Here is a 16,862-nt window from a genome sequence, read left to right on the forward strand (position 1 = left end):
TTCATTTTGGCATTTTTCACAGTAGTTCTCCCTCCCAACTTTGATATTATAAGGAACCCTTCATGATGGACTTTAAGCCCTACCCCCATTTCCCACCTCCCTCAACACAAACCTCTTAGTTCTTGATGAAAAGAAATGGAGAAGCATTTCTAACATTACCTGGGATGTCACAGCAACTGACTTAATATGTCCACACAACTTTCTAACATGATCCTGTGTAGAGCAACAGATATATTGTCTACATCAGACAACAGGATAAAACCTTTGTACTTCTGTCTATCCAAGGATTAATACTCGGGCCATGAAAGAAAATATACAAAATAAAAAATATCAGAAATTTATAAGTTTCAGTGGCCTCTAGTCAGCAAAGACAAGTAGTTATAAAGCAACAAGTTGGCATCAGGTACTCCCTCATTTGAAAGTCTAACTTTGTGTATACAAAGAGCTATTTAGTTTCTGCAGTTGTAAATTGCTAATGGAAAGCATATTTCACTATTAGGCTCATAAGTCTTTCCTGTGCAAGTCTAGACTTGTATAACTATTCCACTTTGGATATGGCCAGATTCTCTTAGGATATTAAATGCACAACTCTTTGTTTTCCATATCCTGACACAGAAATAAAGCAGGAAGGTACGTCAAGAATAGGTGAGAAGAAACTTATTCATCAAAAATTTTCATCTGAACTGTGAAAAGCCAAGGTTTTCATGCAGAAAAGTACTTTCCATTTTCTGTAGGATGGCAAAGTACTATGTTCATAGCTACTATAAGGACAAACATTATTTAAAATAGTTCGCCCCGTACCTCATTAGATAGTGAGAAACAAAGGTATGAAAGAATTAAAAACAGATATTGTTTGCAAAATTTAATCAGTAAATTATATAGAGAACATACCGAAGTTTTGTTTTGTTTTTAACACAGAACAAAAACAAACACCTAGGAGTGTGCCTCAAGCTATGAATTTCAGAGTGTTCACTGTCAAGGACTATTATGGGATATAGTGTTTGGAAATTTACATGGGATTTTTTTTTAAATCTTTTTAATTTATTTATTTTAGTTGGAGGCTAATTACTTTACAAGGTTGTAGTGGCTTTTGCCATACATTTATATGACTCAGCCATGGGTGTACATGTGTTCCCCATTCTGAAGCCCCTTCCCACCTCCCTCCTCATACCATCCCTCTGGGTCATCCCAGTGCACCAGCCCTGAGCACCTGTCTCATGCATCGAACTTGAACTGGTAATATGTTTCACATATGATAATATACATGTTTTAATGTTATTCTCTCAGATCATCCCACCCTCCCTTTCTCCCACAGAGTCCAAAAGACTGTTCATACATTTGTGTAACTTTTGCTATCTTGCATACAGGGTTAACATTACCATCTTTCTAAATTCCATATACATGCGTTAGTATACTGTATTAGTGTTTTTCTTTCTGGCTTACTTCACTCTGTATAATAGGCTCCAGTTTCATCCACCTCATTAGAACTGATTCAAATGTATTCTTTTTAATGGCTGAGTAATACTCCATTGTGTATATGTACCACTGCTTTCTTATCCATTCATCTGCTGATGGGCATCTAGGTTGCTTCCATGTCCTGGCTATTATAAACAGTGCTGCGATGAACATTGGGGTACACGTGTCTCTTTCCCTTCTGGTTTCCTCAGTGTGTATGCCCAGCAGTAGGATTGCTGGGTCATATGGCAGTTCTATTTCCAGTTTTTTAAGGAATCTCCACACTGTTCTTTGGAGTGGCTGTACTAGTTTGCATTCCCACTAACAGTGTAAGAGGGTTCCCTTTTCTCCACATCCTCTCCAGCATTTATTGCTTGTAGACTTTTGGATAGCAGACGTTCTGACTGGCGTGAAATGGTACCTCATTGAGGTTTTGATTTGCATTTCTTGATAATGAGTGATGTTGAGCATCTTTTCATGTGTTTGTTAGCCATCTGTATGTCTTCTTTGGAGAAATATCTGTTTAGTTCTTTGGCCCATTTTTTGATTGGGTCGTTTATTTTTCCAGAATTGAGCTGCAGGAGTTGCTTGTATATTTTTGAGATTAATTCTTTGTCAGTTGCTTCATTTGCTATTATTATCTCCCATTCTGAAGGCTGTCTTTTCACCTTGCTTATAGTTTCCTTTGTTGTGCAGGAGCTTTTAAGTTTAATTAGGTCCCATTTGTTTATTTTTGCTTTTATTTCCAATATTCTGGGAGGTGGGTCATAGAGGATCCTGCTGTGATTTATGTTGGAGAGTGATTTCCCTATGTTTTCCTCTAGGAGTTTTATAGTTTCTGGTCTTATGTTTAGATATTTAATCCATTTTGAGGTTATTTTTGTGTATGGTGTTACAAAGTGTTCTAGTTTCATTCTTTTACAAGTGGATTCTTTTCCGATCTGGATTCCTTTTATTTCTTTCTCTGCTCTGATTGCTGTGGCCAAAACTCCCAAAACTATGTTGAATAGTAGTGGTGAGAGTGGGCACCCTTGCCTTGTTCCTGGCTTTAGGGGAAATGCTTTCAATTTTTCACCATTGAGGATAATGTTTGCTGTGGGTTTGTCATATATAGCTTTTATTATGTTGAGGCATGTTCCTTCTATTCCTGCTTTCTGGAGAGTTTTTATCATAAATGGATGTTGAATTTTGTCAAAGGCTTTTTCTGCATCTATTGAGATAATAATACGGTTTTTATCTTTCAATTTGTTAACGTACATTGATTGATTTGTGGATATTAAAGAATCCTTGCATTCCTGGGATAAAGCCCACTTGGTCATGATGTATGATCTTTTTAATATGTTGTTGGATTCTGCTTGCTAGAATTCTGTTAAGGATTTTTGCATCTATGTTAATCAGTGATATTGGTCTGTAGTTTTCTTTTTTGTGGCATCTTTGTCTGGTTTTGCTATTAGGGTAAATGAGATCAAAAACACTTGGGAGGGAACCAACAGTAGAATTACAGAGGCAGAAGATAGGATAAGTGAGGTAGAAGATAGAATGGTGGAAATAAATTAAGCAGAGAGGAAAAAAGAAAAAAGAATCAAAAGAAATGAGGACAACCTCAGGGACCTCTGAGACAATGTGAAACACCCCAATATTCGAATCATAGGAGTCTCAGAAGAAGAAGACAAAAAGAAAGACCATGAGAAAATACTTGAGATAATAGTTGAAAACTTCCCTAAAATGGGGAAGGAAATAGTTACCCAATTCCAAGAAACCCAGAGAGTCCCAACAGGATAAACCCAAGGCGAAACACCCCAAGACACATATTGATCAAATTAACAAAGACGGAACACAAAGAACAAATATTAAAAGCAGCAAGGGAAAAACAACAAATAACACACTAAGGGATTCCCATAAGGATAACAGCTGATCTTTCAATAGAAACTCTTCAGACCAGAAGGGAATGGCAGGACATACTTAAAGTAATGAAAGAGAAAAACCTACAACCCAGATTACTGTACCCAGCAAGGATCTCATTCAGATATGAAGGAGAATTCAAAAGCTTTACAGACAAGCAAAAGCTCAGAGAATTCAGCACTACCAAACCAGCTCTTCAACAAATGCTAAAGGATCTTCTCTACATAGGAAACACAGAAAGGGTGTATAAACTCAAACCCAAAACAACAAAGTAAATGGCAACAGGACCATACTTATCAATAATTACCTTAAATGTAAATGGTTTGAATGTCCCAACCAAAAGACAAAGACTGGCTGAATGGGTACATAAATAAGACCCCTATATATGCTGTCTACAAGAGACCCACCTCAAAACAAGGGACACATACAGACTGAAAGTGAAGGGCTGGAAAAAGATATTTCACGCAAATGGAGACCAAAAAAAAGCAAGAGTATCAATACTCATATCAGATAATATAGACTTTAAAATAAAGGCTGTGAAAAGAGGCAAAGAAGGACACTACATAATGATCAAAGGATCAATCCAAGAAAAAGATATAACAATTATAAATATATATGCACCCAACATAGGAGCACTGCAATATGTAAGGCAAATGCTAACAAGTATGAAAAGGAAAATTAATAATAACACAATAATAGTGGGAGACTTTAATACCCACTCGCACCTATGGATAGATCAACTAAACAGAAAATTAACAAGGAAACACAAACTTTAAATGACACAATAGACCAGCTAGACCTAATTGATATCTATAGGACATTTCACCCCAAAACAGTCAATTTCACCTTTTTCTCAAGTGCACACGGAATCTTCTCCAGGATAGATCACATCCTGGGCCATAAATCTAGCCTTGGTAAATTCAAAAAAATTGAAATCATTCCAATCATCTTTTTTGACCACAATGCAATAAGATTGGATCTCAATTACAGGGAAAAAACTATTAAAAATTCCAGCATATGGAGGCTAAACAACACGCTGCTGAATAACCAACAAATTACAGAAGAAATCAAAAAAGAAATCAAAATATGCATGGAAAGGAATGAGAATGAAAACACAACAACCCAAGACCTATGGGACACTGTAAAAGCAGTGCTAAGAGGAAGGTTCATAGCAATACAGGCTTATCTCAAGAAACAAGAAAAAAGTCAAATAAATAACCTAACTCTATACCTAAAGCAACTAGAAAAGGAAGAAATGAAGAACCCCACAGTTAGTAGAAGGAAAGAAATCTTAAAAATTAGGGCAGAAATAAATGCAAAAGAAACGAAAGAGACCATAGCAAAAATCAACAAAGCCAAAAGCTGGTTCTTTGAGAAGATAAATAAAATTGACAAACCATTAGCCAGATTCATCAAGAAACAAAGGCAGAAGAATCAAATCAACAAAATTAGAAATGAAAATGGAGAGATCACAACAGACAACACAGAAATACAAAGTATCATAAGAGACTACTATCAGCAACTATACGCCAATAAAATGGACAACTTGGAAGAAATGGACAAATTCTTAGAAAAGTATAACTTTCCAAAACTGAACCAGAAAGAAATAGAAGATCTTAACAGACCCATTACAAGCATGGAAATTGAAACTGTAATCAGAAATCTTCCATCAAACAAAAGCCCAGGACCAGATGGCTTCACAGCTGAATTCTACCAAAAAGTTAGAGAAGAGCTAACTCCTATCTTACTCAAACTCTTCCAGAAAATTACATGGGTTTTTAAATGTTTCATTGGCTCACTCCCCCTAACGATTTGTAGAAAAGAGTATCTGACAAAACTTGTGACTTACAGATTTTTGCTAAAAACTATTATTTGTGACATTTTTCTAGAATTATTTTCCAAAGAATATATCATGGGCCAATCCTTCCCACTTCCTCTAAGCTCAGTGGAGAATAACAGGGCTTTGTTTTTAATCCTATCAAGTTTTGACCCAGAACTCTACAGCTTTATAACTCTTGATCTGACTCAAATTCTATGAGCCTCTGGTTCCTCATCTGTAAAATGAGGATTGAAGTCATTTTAGACTCTTCATAATGTTTTAATAGAGAAAGTTAGTTCTTTTCTTTTTTCTTTATGAAATTCAAAGATCAATTCTAAGATTTTCCTTTCACTTCCTGACACAGTTTCATTTAAGTTCATGATTTTGAAGAAAAAGCAACTTTAGGGGGGATTGCCAAAAATTTGCATGTGGGTTTGACACATTCCTGTCAATTGTTAAAAAACAAGAAAAACGAATGTTTACCAAAAAATAGTAAGAATAAGAAGGAGAAAATGGAAGAGACAGCAGAAGAATCAAAGATAAGTAGAATTGGGTAAATTTTTCAAAAAGCTCTGGAAGGTTAGTTGTTACATTGGAACAACTTCCATAATAGATTGAAGACCATCTTCCCAGAAAGATCCAGATATGCAAACTCACAGAAGGATCACTGGGCATGGCACAGCTCATATAGACTAGAGGATCAGTGAGAGATTGAGTTAGCACTCTCATCACTAATTATGCAGCCATTGTTAAACAAGGAACATGTCAGCTGACCTTCCCTGAAAGCCAAAAGAACAGAAGATCACCTATAAACCCAGCAGGAGTAAAATGCTTACTTATGGAAGAAGAATTGGTAGATTTCACCTGACAGGCCCTTGACACCCCATGAATACACCTCTTATCTCTTAAGGAACCTATAAGTCCCTCAAATGATAATGAGTCTCTGGACATTAATTCAGGTGATGATGGAAAAATTATACCTGTCTGCACTTGGTGCGTAGGTGAGGTAAAGTTAAACTGAATAAATCCAAGATTCTTACAGTAGATCAGTGATTACACATTATTTCATTACAGTTCTTGGCAAGATTAAGTGAAATGATGTGAAGTTCTTGGTATTGTGAGGATTTCAAAGGGTAGCTATTTACATCATCATTACTGCAGCTGCAGGGTCTTCCTATGTTATGAGGCATTAGGAAACAAAGGCAGACATAAGAAAGGGAGGTTAATGGCAGGGCATACTCTGGAAAATGGTAAGAATTAGTCTTGGTCATCAGGAGTGGTCAGCAAATACGAGAGATAAGGTCATTGAAAGAGACGCTGTTGCAGACTTTTACACTTTGACCTCAAAATAACCTTGAGATCATCTAATTCAACCACCTATAGCTATAGAAACACAAACATTGTTGAGAGGTTAAGTTTCTAAAGATACGTTTTCAATAACTAATTACCTAGATAGGCTAAATGACATATACTCCTGACTTTCACCAATCTAGGTCTGAGGGCTTTGCTTTCTAAAGAATAAGTTCCATTAAAAAGTTTTTTTTAATCAAAATGTATTAATCAAGACTCTTCTGAATTGCAAGGTAACTCCCACTCAAACTTAAATGAAGTCGAGAATGTGCTGGCTGACCTAAGTGAAATGGAGCTTCAAGGAAGAAAGGATTCAGATGCTCACACATAATCGTAAGACCTCAGTTTCATTAGTTTTCATTAGTCTTCTTTGGGTGTTAGTCAATGCAGAAGGCCTAGTTAAAGAATAACTTCTCTCTCCCAACAATTAGACCAAGGTTCCAAGAGTGAGTGTCCTCACCTATCTTGGTCTCTGTGCTCCATCTCTTGAGTCAAGCATTGTTACCAGAAGAAAACGGTCTATTCTGATTGTTACATGGCCAATCCTGGCAATGGAAGAGTAGCCCATCCTAACACAAATCAAATGAATGAAGCTAGGAAGTTACTCCCCAGAACAAATTTGGATGCTATTAGGAGAAAAATAAAAAGTCAATAGATGCAGGGCAAGAAAAACCAGCAGATGCCCACTCAAACTACTTTTATGAGGATACAGAGAAAGTTACAAAAGACAAAACTCAAGTTTAAATTCAGAGTTCTTTAGGATACATTATTATTGTTCTCAGACCACAGGCAACTGTCCAATTCTTAAGGCACTTCCAAAGAATGAAAAAAGGTCAGAGATTTCCAGACGCTTGTCTCTCATCTTTCTTCATAGACTTAAAAATACTAGAGCAAGAATTTACAGTTAAATTGCAGTTCTCTAAGACCAGTTTTAAGCAATCAGATTTGTCATTCTATTGATCCCACTCAGAAAGATAAGTCAAATATCAAATTGACCTTTTCAGTCTAGAATTTTTTAAGTCCTAGACAAGGTCTTCTTTATTCTCTTTTATGGTTTTCTTATCCATTTTTTATTCTGCTTTTTTTTTTTTCTTTTTCGTTCTTCTCCGATTCACCTTCATTTATATGTATGTTTTCATATCAAACCCCTGGATTCAACTTTATGTTTTCTTTTATTTTCTGTGAGTAAAATAAAGATCTTGATTAAATTTTACTCTATTCCACTCATTCAATAAATACCTGAATTCTAGATACTATTTTAGGTACTTGGGTGACAACCATAAACAAGGTAAACAAGATTCCTATTCTCATAGAATGCATACTCTAGGGTGGGGAAAATGTTATCACCTACTTGTGCTTCCTTGTCTGCTATTATCCACCAAGACCTATGGTCATCAAAAACTCTGGATACCTTTCAAAGCACATCAGATTGTATCTTCCTAACTCACTGTGGGAGATAGAGGTAATTTCAAGGACCCTATTTTATAGATATCATTTAACAGAGAGATAAAACAAGATCACTAATTTAATCATTAATAAGCATCTATTCAGTTCAGTTCAGTCGTTCAGTCGTGCCTGACTCTTTGGGACCCCATGAATCGCAGCACGCCAGGCCTCCCTGTCCATCACCAACTCCCGGAGTATACTCAAACTCATGTCCATTGAGTCCGTGATGCCATCCAGCCGTCTCATCCTCTGTCGTCCCCTTTTCCTCCTGCCCCCAATCCCTCCCAGCATCAGAGTCTTTTCCAATAAGTCAACTCTTCCCATCAGGTGGCCAAAGTATTGGAATTTCAGCTTTAGCATCAATCCTTCCAATGAACACCCAGGACTGATCTCCTTTAGGATGGACTGGTTGGATCTCCTTGCAGTCCAAGGGACTCTCAACAGTCTTCTCCAACACCACAGTTCAAAAGCACCAATACTTCGGCACTCAGCTTTCTTCATAGTCCAACTCTCACATCCATACATGACCACAGGAAAAACCATAGCCTTGACTAGATGGATCTTTGTTGGCAAAGTAATGTCTCTGCTTTTGAATATGCTATCTAGGTTGGTCATAACTTTCCTTCCAAGCAGTAAGTGTCTTTTAATTTCATGGCTGCAATCACCATCTGTAGTGATTTTGGCACCCAAAAAAATAAAGTCTGACACTGTTTCCATTGTTTCCCCATCTATTTGCCATGAAGTGATAGGACTAGATGCCATGATCTTAGTTTTCTGAATGTTGAGCTTTAAGCCAACTTTTCCACTCTCCTCTATAATATGCCAGATATTATTGGGCTGGCCAAAAAGTTTGCTCAAGTTTTCTTGTAAGATGTTACAGGAAAGCCCAAATGAACTTTTTGGCCAGCCCAATATTTCAGGTTTTGGATCAGTAATATTGACCTGCATTATCGTCATGAGTCTAGTAAGGGACATCAATAAATAAAATGAAAACTTAAGAGTAAATGATGTCAAAACAGCAAATTAGTGGTGAACCTAAAATAGTTTTCAGCCTTTCTATCTTGATGTATAATAACACAACTCTGAGCAAATGATCACTTGACCAAAGCCCCTGAGAGGATGTGGCATCAGCAACAAAAGCCATCTTCAGTGACTGCTACACAAGGCAAACTAAAGAAAGAATTTCATATTTCCCAGTCAAGACCATGCTGCCATTTTCGAGGATCTCCACTGATCCGCCTCTTTCAAATATGTCTACTATTCAACCTTGTACTCAAGGTCTTCATGAATGCAATGTGATAAGATAAGGTGGACAGGCCAGGATATGATAGGAAAGTAGCAACCCAGCTTCCATTTCAGCAGTCTGGTTTCAGAGACAAATATTATAACCATTCTGCTATGCTGTATCAAAAAAACCCTTAATAAAGAGAAAGTACAATTCACAAAAGAAAGAACAAAATTCACTGAATGAAAAGTATCAACTTAAGGATAATGTAAAATAATATGAACAAGTAACAGAATGCAAATAGTTATTTGTAATGCATACACAGTTAGGAAACAGTGTTCAGAACAGATTAAAATGTCCATTAATGGGAGTTCCCTGGTGGTCCAGTCATTAGGATTTGGTGCTTTCACTGCTGTGATCTAGGTTCAATCCCTGATCCAGAAACTAAGATCCTACAAGATGCAAGACATGGGCAAAGAAACAAAAAGCCCACATGTGAGTTAGAAAATATGAGCCAAACATGTGGACAAACAAAAATGTAGAAAACATTTTTTGTTCCAATAGGGCAAAAAAAAAAAAAAAGAGCTCAACTTCAAGTAGCAACCAAAAGCATCACCTACTAAAGTAACAACAGAATACTATTTCATACTTCTCAAGTTGGTGGGAAAAAGGCTGACCTCATGAAGTGATGACAGTGTAAACTTCTGGAAGCAACTGAGTTGCTACAACCACTTCTAAGAACAATTTGGCAACAGATCAGTAATTTTTTAAAGGGACATAATCTACTACTCAACAATACCATTTTTAAGTATGTGAAGAGGAACTCAAAAGCCTCTTGATGAAAGTGAAAGTGGAGAGTGAAAAAGTTGGCTTAAAGCTCAACATTCAGAAAACAAAGATCATGGCATCTGGTCCCACCACTTCATGGGAAATAGATTGGGAAACAGTGGAAACAGTGTCAGACTTTATTTTTCTGGGCTCCAAAATCACTACAGATGGTGACTGCAGCCATGAAATTAAAAGATGCTTACTCCTTGGAAGGAAAGTTATGACCAACCTAGATAGCATATTCAAAGGCAGAGACATTACTTTGCCAACAAAGGTTCGTCTAGTCAAGGCTATGGTTTTTCCTGTGGTCATTTATGGATGTGAGAGTTGGACTGTGAAGAAGGCTGAGCACCGAAGAATTGATGCTTTTGAACTGTGGTGTTGGAGAAGACTCTTGAGAGTCCCTTGGACTGCAAGGAGATCCAACCAGTCCATTCTGAAGGAGATCAGCCCTGGGATTTCTTTGGAGGGAATGATGCTAAAGCTGAAACCCCAGTACTTTGGCCACCTCATGCGAAGAGTTGACTCACTGGAAAAGATTCTGATGCTGGGAGGGATTGGGGGCAGGAGGAGAAGGGGACGACAGAGGATGAGGTGGCTGGATGGCATCACTGACTCAATGGACGTGAGTCTTAGTGCACTCCGGGAGTTGGTGATGGACAGGGAGGCCTGGCGTGCTGCGATTCATGGGGTCGCAAAGAGTTGGACACGACTGAGCGACTGATCTGATCTGATCTGAACCTATAGAAACTATTGTTGTGTCCCAGAAGACTGTTCGAGAATGCTTACACCAGCATTTGTGACATTATATTATAAACAACCCAAACACCCATCAATAGAAGAAGAGATAATTAAGATGGGAGGCAGTAGAATTTTAAGTGAAAAGCCATATGTATGTGATTCCACATGGACAGAGGTCAAAAACATAATGCTGAGTGAAAAATGTACCCTGTACATTATTACACAGAGCACAGTATAATTTCTGAATATTTTAAATATTCAATATTATACATATGTATATAAAAATTATCTAGAAAATTATTTCCCAGAAGTAGAGAAACATGACCTGAAGTTCACCTCTCTAACTCAGGAGAGGGTAGGAGAGCAAATGGGAGCAGAGTGGGATAAAGGGGATGAACATTATCTGTTATGCTTTGTTTCTTTTACATTAAAAAAACATGAAATAAGACTGACAAAACAAAACCTTTATCGATGTGAAAATCCTAGGGCTATACAATTTCTATCGTTTTATGTTTTCTGCATTCCTGAACATTTTAAAAAGAAAACTCCATATGCCTGCTACTTCCCATCTCTCCCTCTTTTTTTTTTCCCCTTCCTTCGCTTCATGGTTCCAGATTGGGAGAAGAACAGAAGAGTAGGGGTTCTGATCCCCACCGGGGTTTAAAGCACTTGTCCTCTTGCCTGGACCATCTTCCACTCTTACCCAACTGTAGTCCTACTCTACAAAGTGGCAAAAAGATTTAAAAAGAGCAACTCCCACCACTTAAAATCTTTAAGAGTTGCCCACTGACTTTCAGGTGCAGGTGAAAATCCTACCTATAAAGACTGAAAAAAAATTTTTTTTTTAACTTAGCTGCTCAGTCTTGTACTAAAGAGCTTTCCCTTTCATTCTCTCTCACTGGCCCCAGTAGCTTTTCTGTCCTTTCAATGTACTACTGCCCATCTGGCCCAGACATGTATCACATGGTCAACTTTCTGCTAGGACTGCCCAGCCATGGCCTTGACTCCCCCAGTCCCACTTATCCCACAGAGCCCTCTCCACACATGGTATCTTCATGGAAGCTTCCACAACAGATGCCTGGCCCACCTTAGATCAGATGATGTGGTTCAGTGCTCTGGGTGCAATCTTGATTCTTTCAGAACATCACTTAGTCAGGAGGGCTTAAATTCTCTTGCCCATTGTATCTGCTGATTCGCATTCATGGCGAACTGTTTCCTTTATGAACTATCTGTGAGAATCGTCCCCTCTTGCTCCACAAACAAAGCTACCAGATCTTTAATTTACACTCCTCTCTTTTGTTTCATCTTGTTTTTTTCTGGCCTCTGAGAGTTTCATTGACTTTTGGAGATGTTCAATCCTGCCAATGAAATGTTTCTTACCATATTTCATCCAATATTTGGGATATTTTGAAACTGGAGGAATTCTTGTTATCCTGTTAAACACTATTATAGGAAATGTAGTTTCTCCAACTAAGAATGTAAATATGCTCTTATGTTATTGAAAGTGGGGTCAGGCTATTGGCCACTTGAAGGCCAATAAAGAGGCAAGATTGGTTGGAAAGGAAACCTTCCTTTATTGTGGAGGCTGGCAACCTGGGGCAGGGGACTGCCCCTACTGATAATCAGTGGGCAAGAGCTTTAAAAATGGGAGTTTCAAGGGTATATAGGTGGAGGGAGGGGCTACACTTAGAAACTGCACAGTCAGCTCTGACAGTCATCTTGAAATTGGTCTTATCAGCATCATCTTGATTGCTTTAAGTAGCATTGAGCTTCCCTTGTGGCTAAGTTAGTAAAGAATCTGCCTGCAACACGGGAGACCTGGGTTCGATCCCTGAACTGGGAAGATCCCCTGGAGAAGGGAAAGGCTACCCACTCAAGTATTCTGGCCTGCAGAATTCCATGGACTGTATAATCCATGGGGTCGCAAAGAGTCAGACACAACTGAGCAACTTTCAATTAAATTAAGTCTTCAATTCCAGGATCAGTTTCTCAATTCTTTGAAATAAGTTCCTGGAATTATGACAGCTTATGTCATGGCTACAATCTGGTCATCACGTAGTTAACTTCTTCCACTTGGTGGGGGTTTCAGTATCTTACAGAACAGCTCAAAGAATAAAGCTCAGAATATTACCAATAGCTGTTGAGGAGGAACTAAAGGTCCTTGACTCTACTTAATGACTAAACTGTTATTATTTGGTCGTTTGACTCTTTTTCTTTGCTTTTCTCCTCTCTACTCTGATTAAACTTATTCTGTAGCTAAAGTTTTTCTACAGACAAAATACAGGTTGAAGGGACAGAGGGCAGGGGAGGGAAGGACCATAGTGCCCTGATCTGTTTCATTTACCTTCTTATTTAAGAAAGCTCATCCATTTCACTATGCTATAATCTCCCTGAGAGAAGGCAAATATATGTGTTTTGACTTGTCACCATTTTTTTTAACGGCGCTGCCACAGAGTAGGTACTCAAAACACATTTGCTAAATGAATGAACAGATCAGAGCTGGAGGGTAGGGGTTTTCCTTGGAGCACCTTGCTGGAGAGCAGGCTGATAAAAACATAACCAATAGGCGATATGACAAATTCCAAGATGTTCAACATTCTCCCAGGCACTGGGAGATGAAAGCCTCAGAGTCTTTGATCACCAGAAAATGTGGCTCCCCCACTAGTCTACTGTCATTAATCTTTAATGCATGTTTCACTCCATCCATCCCACACTTAAGTTTCCATATTCTTCATTAATTCTGACATCAGCAGGCTGAATTCCTCTGAGGCCCAAGGCACTAAAGCTCTCTCTTCAAATACCAAAGGCACGTTTTTTAAAAGGCATAATTTTTGCCTACAAGATTTTGTATAACAATATTACCAATTAGCCTCTTGTACCATCCAAATAAATTGCCTACTAGTCATCACTTTAAGGGATTAATTGACCATGCAAATACTGAGAGGCATAAAATTCTGCTGCCAAACAGAGACCTAGTTAAGGCCTCTTTAAGTGTTCCTCCTTGGGAGTGAACGCCTTTATATTTTAATCATATTGTATCATTTGAATGAAACAAATTCCACTTAAGTTTTCTGTCCCTAGGATGATCTTTAATTTATTTGTCCTTTGCCATTTGGGATTAGCCTTTCTTCAAACAGTTCACACAAAGCCAGTAGGATGTTAGAAGGTAAATGTTAGAACTCCTGCCTGTTTTCCATATCTCTCCTTGAACCTGGGGGAGACCAACCATGGCAGAATCCTACCTGAATTATCTGAGCTATGGATAGAGTCAGAGTGTTGGTAATGGGAAACATTACCTTAAATATCATATTTAAGGAACCATATTCCTTAAATATCCTCTAAGTCTAAAGAAACATTAGGGAAGTGTATAAGGCAGCGTCCCTTAGGTAGGGTCCCAGCAGGAAATAAATGGCACAAATAGAAAAATGAAGAGAGTTAAATAAAGGGACTATTTACAAACGGTATAAGAAAACCATTAAAGGCTATACTAGTGCTCTGATGTTAGTGCCAATAGAGCTGTTCCCTCTGCTTAGCTGAAAGGAGCTGAGAGAGGGTGCAGTTATGGAACTTGGACAGAAAGAGACATATGGAGAGGACCACCTCCCAAAGACCTGTGATCTTTGGTCAAAGCGACAGCCAGTCCAAAGTTATCCCTTAAAGAGAGAGCCAAGGGAATACAATGTCCCACCCTCTCCCTTCTTCCCTGTTCCCATATCCTGGCAGGACTTCCCACTTGCTGCTCCCAACAGGAAGGCAGAAAGTAAAGGAGTTCACCAAGACTGTCCACAGACCTAGGCCTCTTGAAAACAGAACAGAGAATGTTAAAAAAAAAAAAAATTGAGAAGTTGAGTGTACATCTGGAGGGTAAAACAGAAGATATTCAATATAGCAGGGACCAGAAGCACCTAGGGAGGACTCACAAAAGCACAGATTCCAGAAACTCCACTCTCCCTGAATCAAATCATAGCAAAATTCATAGGCAGATGAATTTGGGGCAAATTGTATAGGCTATTGTGATGCACACCTGTCATTAAGATTGTGCATTTTTAATTTAAAACCCTGATATTAACTTTTATTTTATAATTCTTATTATTCCAGAAAAATTAAAAATCTTGGAGTTGCAAATTTGGCTTTGTATAACTAACATCAATTTATTGATTATCCAAAGAGAAGGGGATATTAAGGAACCTAGTCTTTTAACTTGGGTACATAAATCCATCCTGTTCACACTGATATTGTTGTGCCCATGGTTAAATGCTTGTTTGTTGGTAAATAGCCAGTATCCTCAGCTCCCAAGAATCCAACCTCTACCCCAGCTGCCCAGAACTTCCTCAATCCAGCAACCAAAGCATTAACACTTCAATGGACTAATACCCGAGCATCTAGCATGACTAGATATTTTGAATATCATATTTCAGTTTTCAACAGATTTGTTCTACTCTTCAACCAACTTTCCCTTTTATTCAGGAATTCTAAATTTTCAAATTTGATAAATCTGTAGCAGAATGTTTTTTTTTTTTTTTGAGAATTTTAAAAATTTTTATTCAGTTCAAATCAGAGTACATGGCTCATTTTATATTGAAGAATAGTTGATTTACAATTTTGTGTTAGTTTCTGGTATACAGCAAAGTGATTCAGTTATACAAATATGTATATATATGCTTCTTCATATTCTTTTTATTATGGTGCCATTACAGGATATTGAATATAGTTCCCTGTGCTATACAATAGAATCTTGCTGTTTGTCCATTCTATATATAATATTTTGCATCTAGCAGAAATATTAATGAATCTGAACCCAAAAGCCAAACACTATTAACAAAGAGACATAGGGCTCCACCAATCAATCAGCTGGATGGTTTGCCACCAAATCAACAGCAGTGAATTATACATTTTCCCCCCTATATCAGTTTTCAACTTCAAAATCCAATAACTCTTTATCTTGAGTCCAAGAATAATCAGAGGAGCATAAACCTAAGAAAATGGCATTAGCGACCAGAATCCTGTGTTCATATTCTTCTCTGTCACAATCAGCTGGTTGATCTTGGTCAAGTTGTTTAAACTCTAGGTCTCAGCTTCCCTGTTACTTAAAAATCACAAACAAACAAAACTCCTACTCATAATGTTTCTGGTCAAAGTACCGTTATTCAAAACAGACCTCGTTTTTAATCAGTGAGGAAGAACAAAGCAAAGAAGAAAACAAGAAAGATAAAATGAGCAGAAAAAAATAGTGATGACACATTCTAATTTATAATCATATAAATAATGACACCTCCCATATATGAAGCTATTATGTCACCAAGCACATGGCAGTAGTATTGCAAACATATAATTTTCACCCAAGTCCTGGTAGGTAGTATTCTTAAATCCACTGCACCAAAGGGGAAATTAAGCTCTGAAAACAACATATGTAAGAGCACCCAATAGCAGTCCAACAACTTCCTGGACTCCCAAGAGATACTCTGAACTGCTACCTATAATAATAAAACCATCAATGTACAGTCCCATAATTATAAACAAGATATTTAAAATTGCTTGCCAATCAATCATTTACATCTTCAGAAAAACAAAAGGAAATGAGTATTGGTTTTTAATGAGAGACTCTTTTGAGACTATAATATTGAGAAAGGTACATTTTCTGAAGACCTCTGTATTTACCTGGATGGGCTAAATTCTAGAATTTTAATATGTCAGAAAGAGTCAATCTTGTAAGTAATTTAGAGACTTGTTCTAAAAAATGAATAAACAAACAAAAAAACTATTGATTTCTGTTCCTGCATGAGTTTGTTTACATGTTTATTAACAGGATCAACATCAAAGTGACTCATGTCTCAGGAACTTTAGCTGTAGTCATAGCAAGCAGTTTCTCAGGAGACTGAAGGTATAATCACATGATTTTAGGTCCTTCCAACTCTTCCTTCACAACAGTTGGTAGATGATTTGATCTTCAACCCCCCATCACATCTTGGAAAATGACCTCATGGGATCTAATAATGTACTATTTAACAAAAAGACCACAATGGTGGCAAGAATAAAAGGCAGTTCATTGACTCTCAAGAATAGAATAAGAGGAATATTTTTAAAAATCAGTGTTTT

The sequence above is a fragment of the Bos javanicus genome, chromosome 22 (genome assembly GCF_032452875.1).
Source record: "Bos javanicus breed banteng chromosome 22, ARS-OSU_banteng_1.0, whole genome shotgun sequence".
In the NCBI taxonomy this organism is placed as follows: Eukaryota; Metazoa; Chordata; class Mammalia; order Artiodactyla; family Bovidae; genus Bos; species Bos javanicus.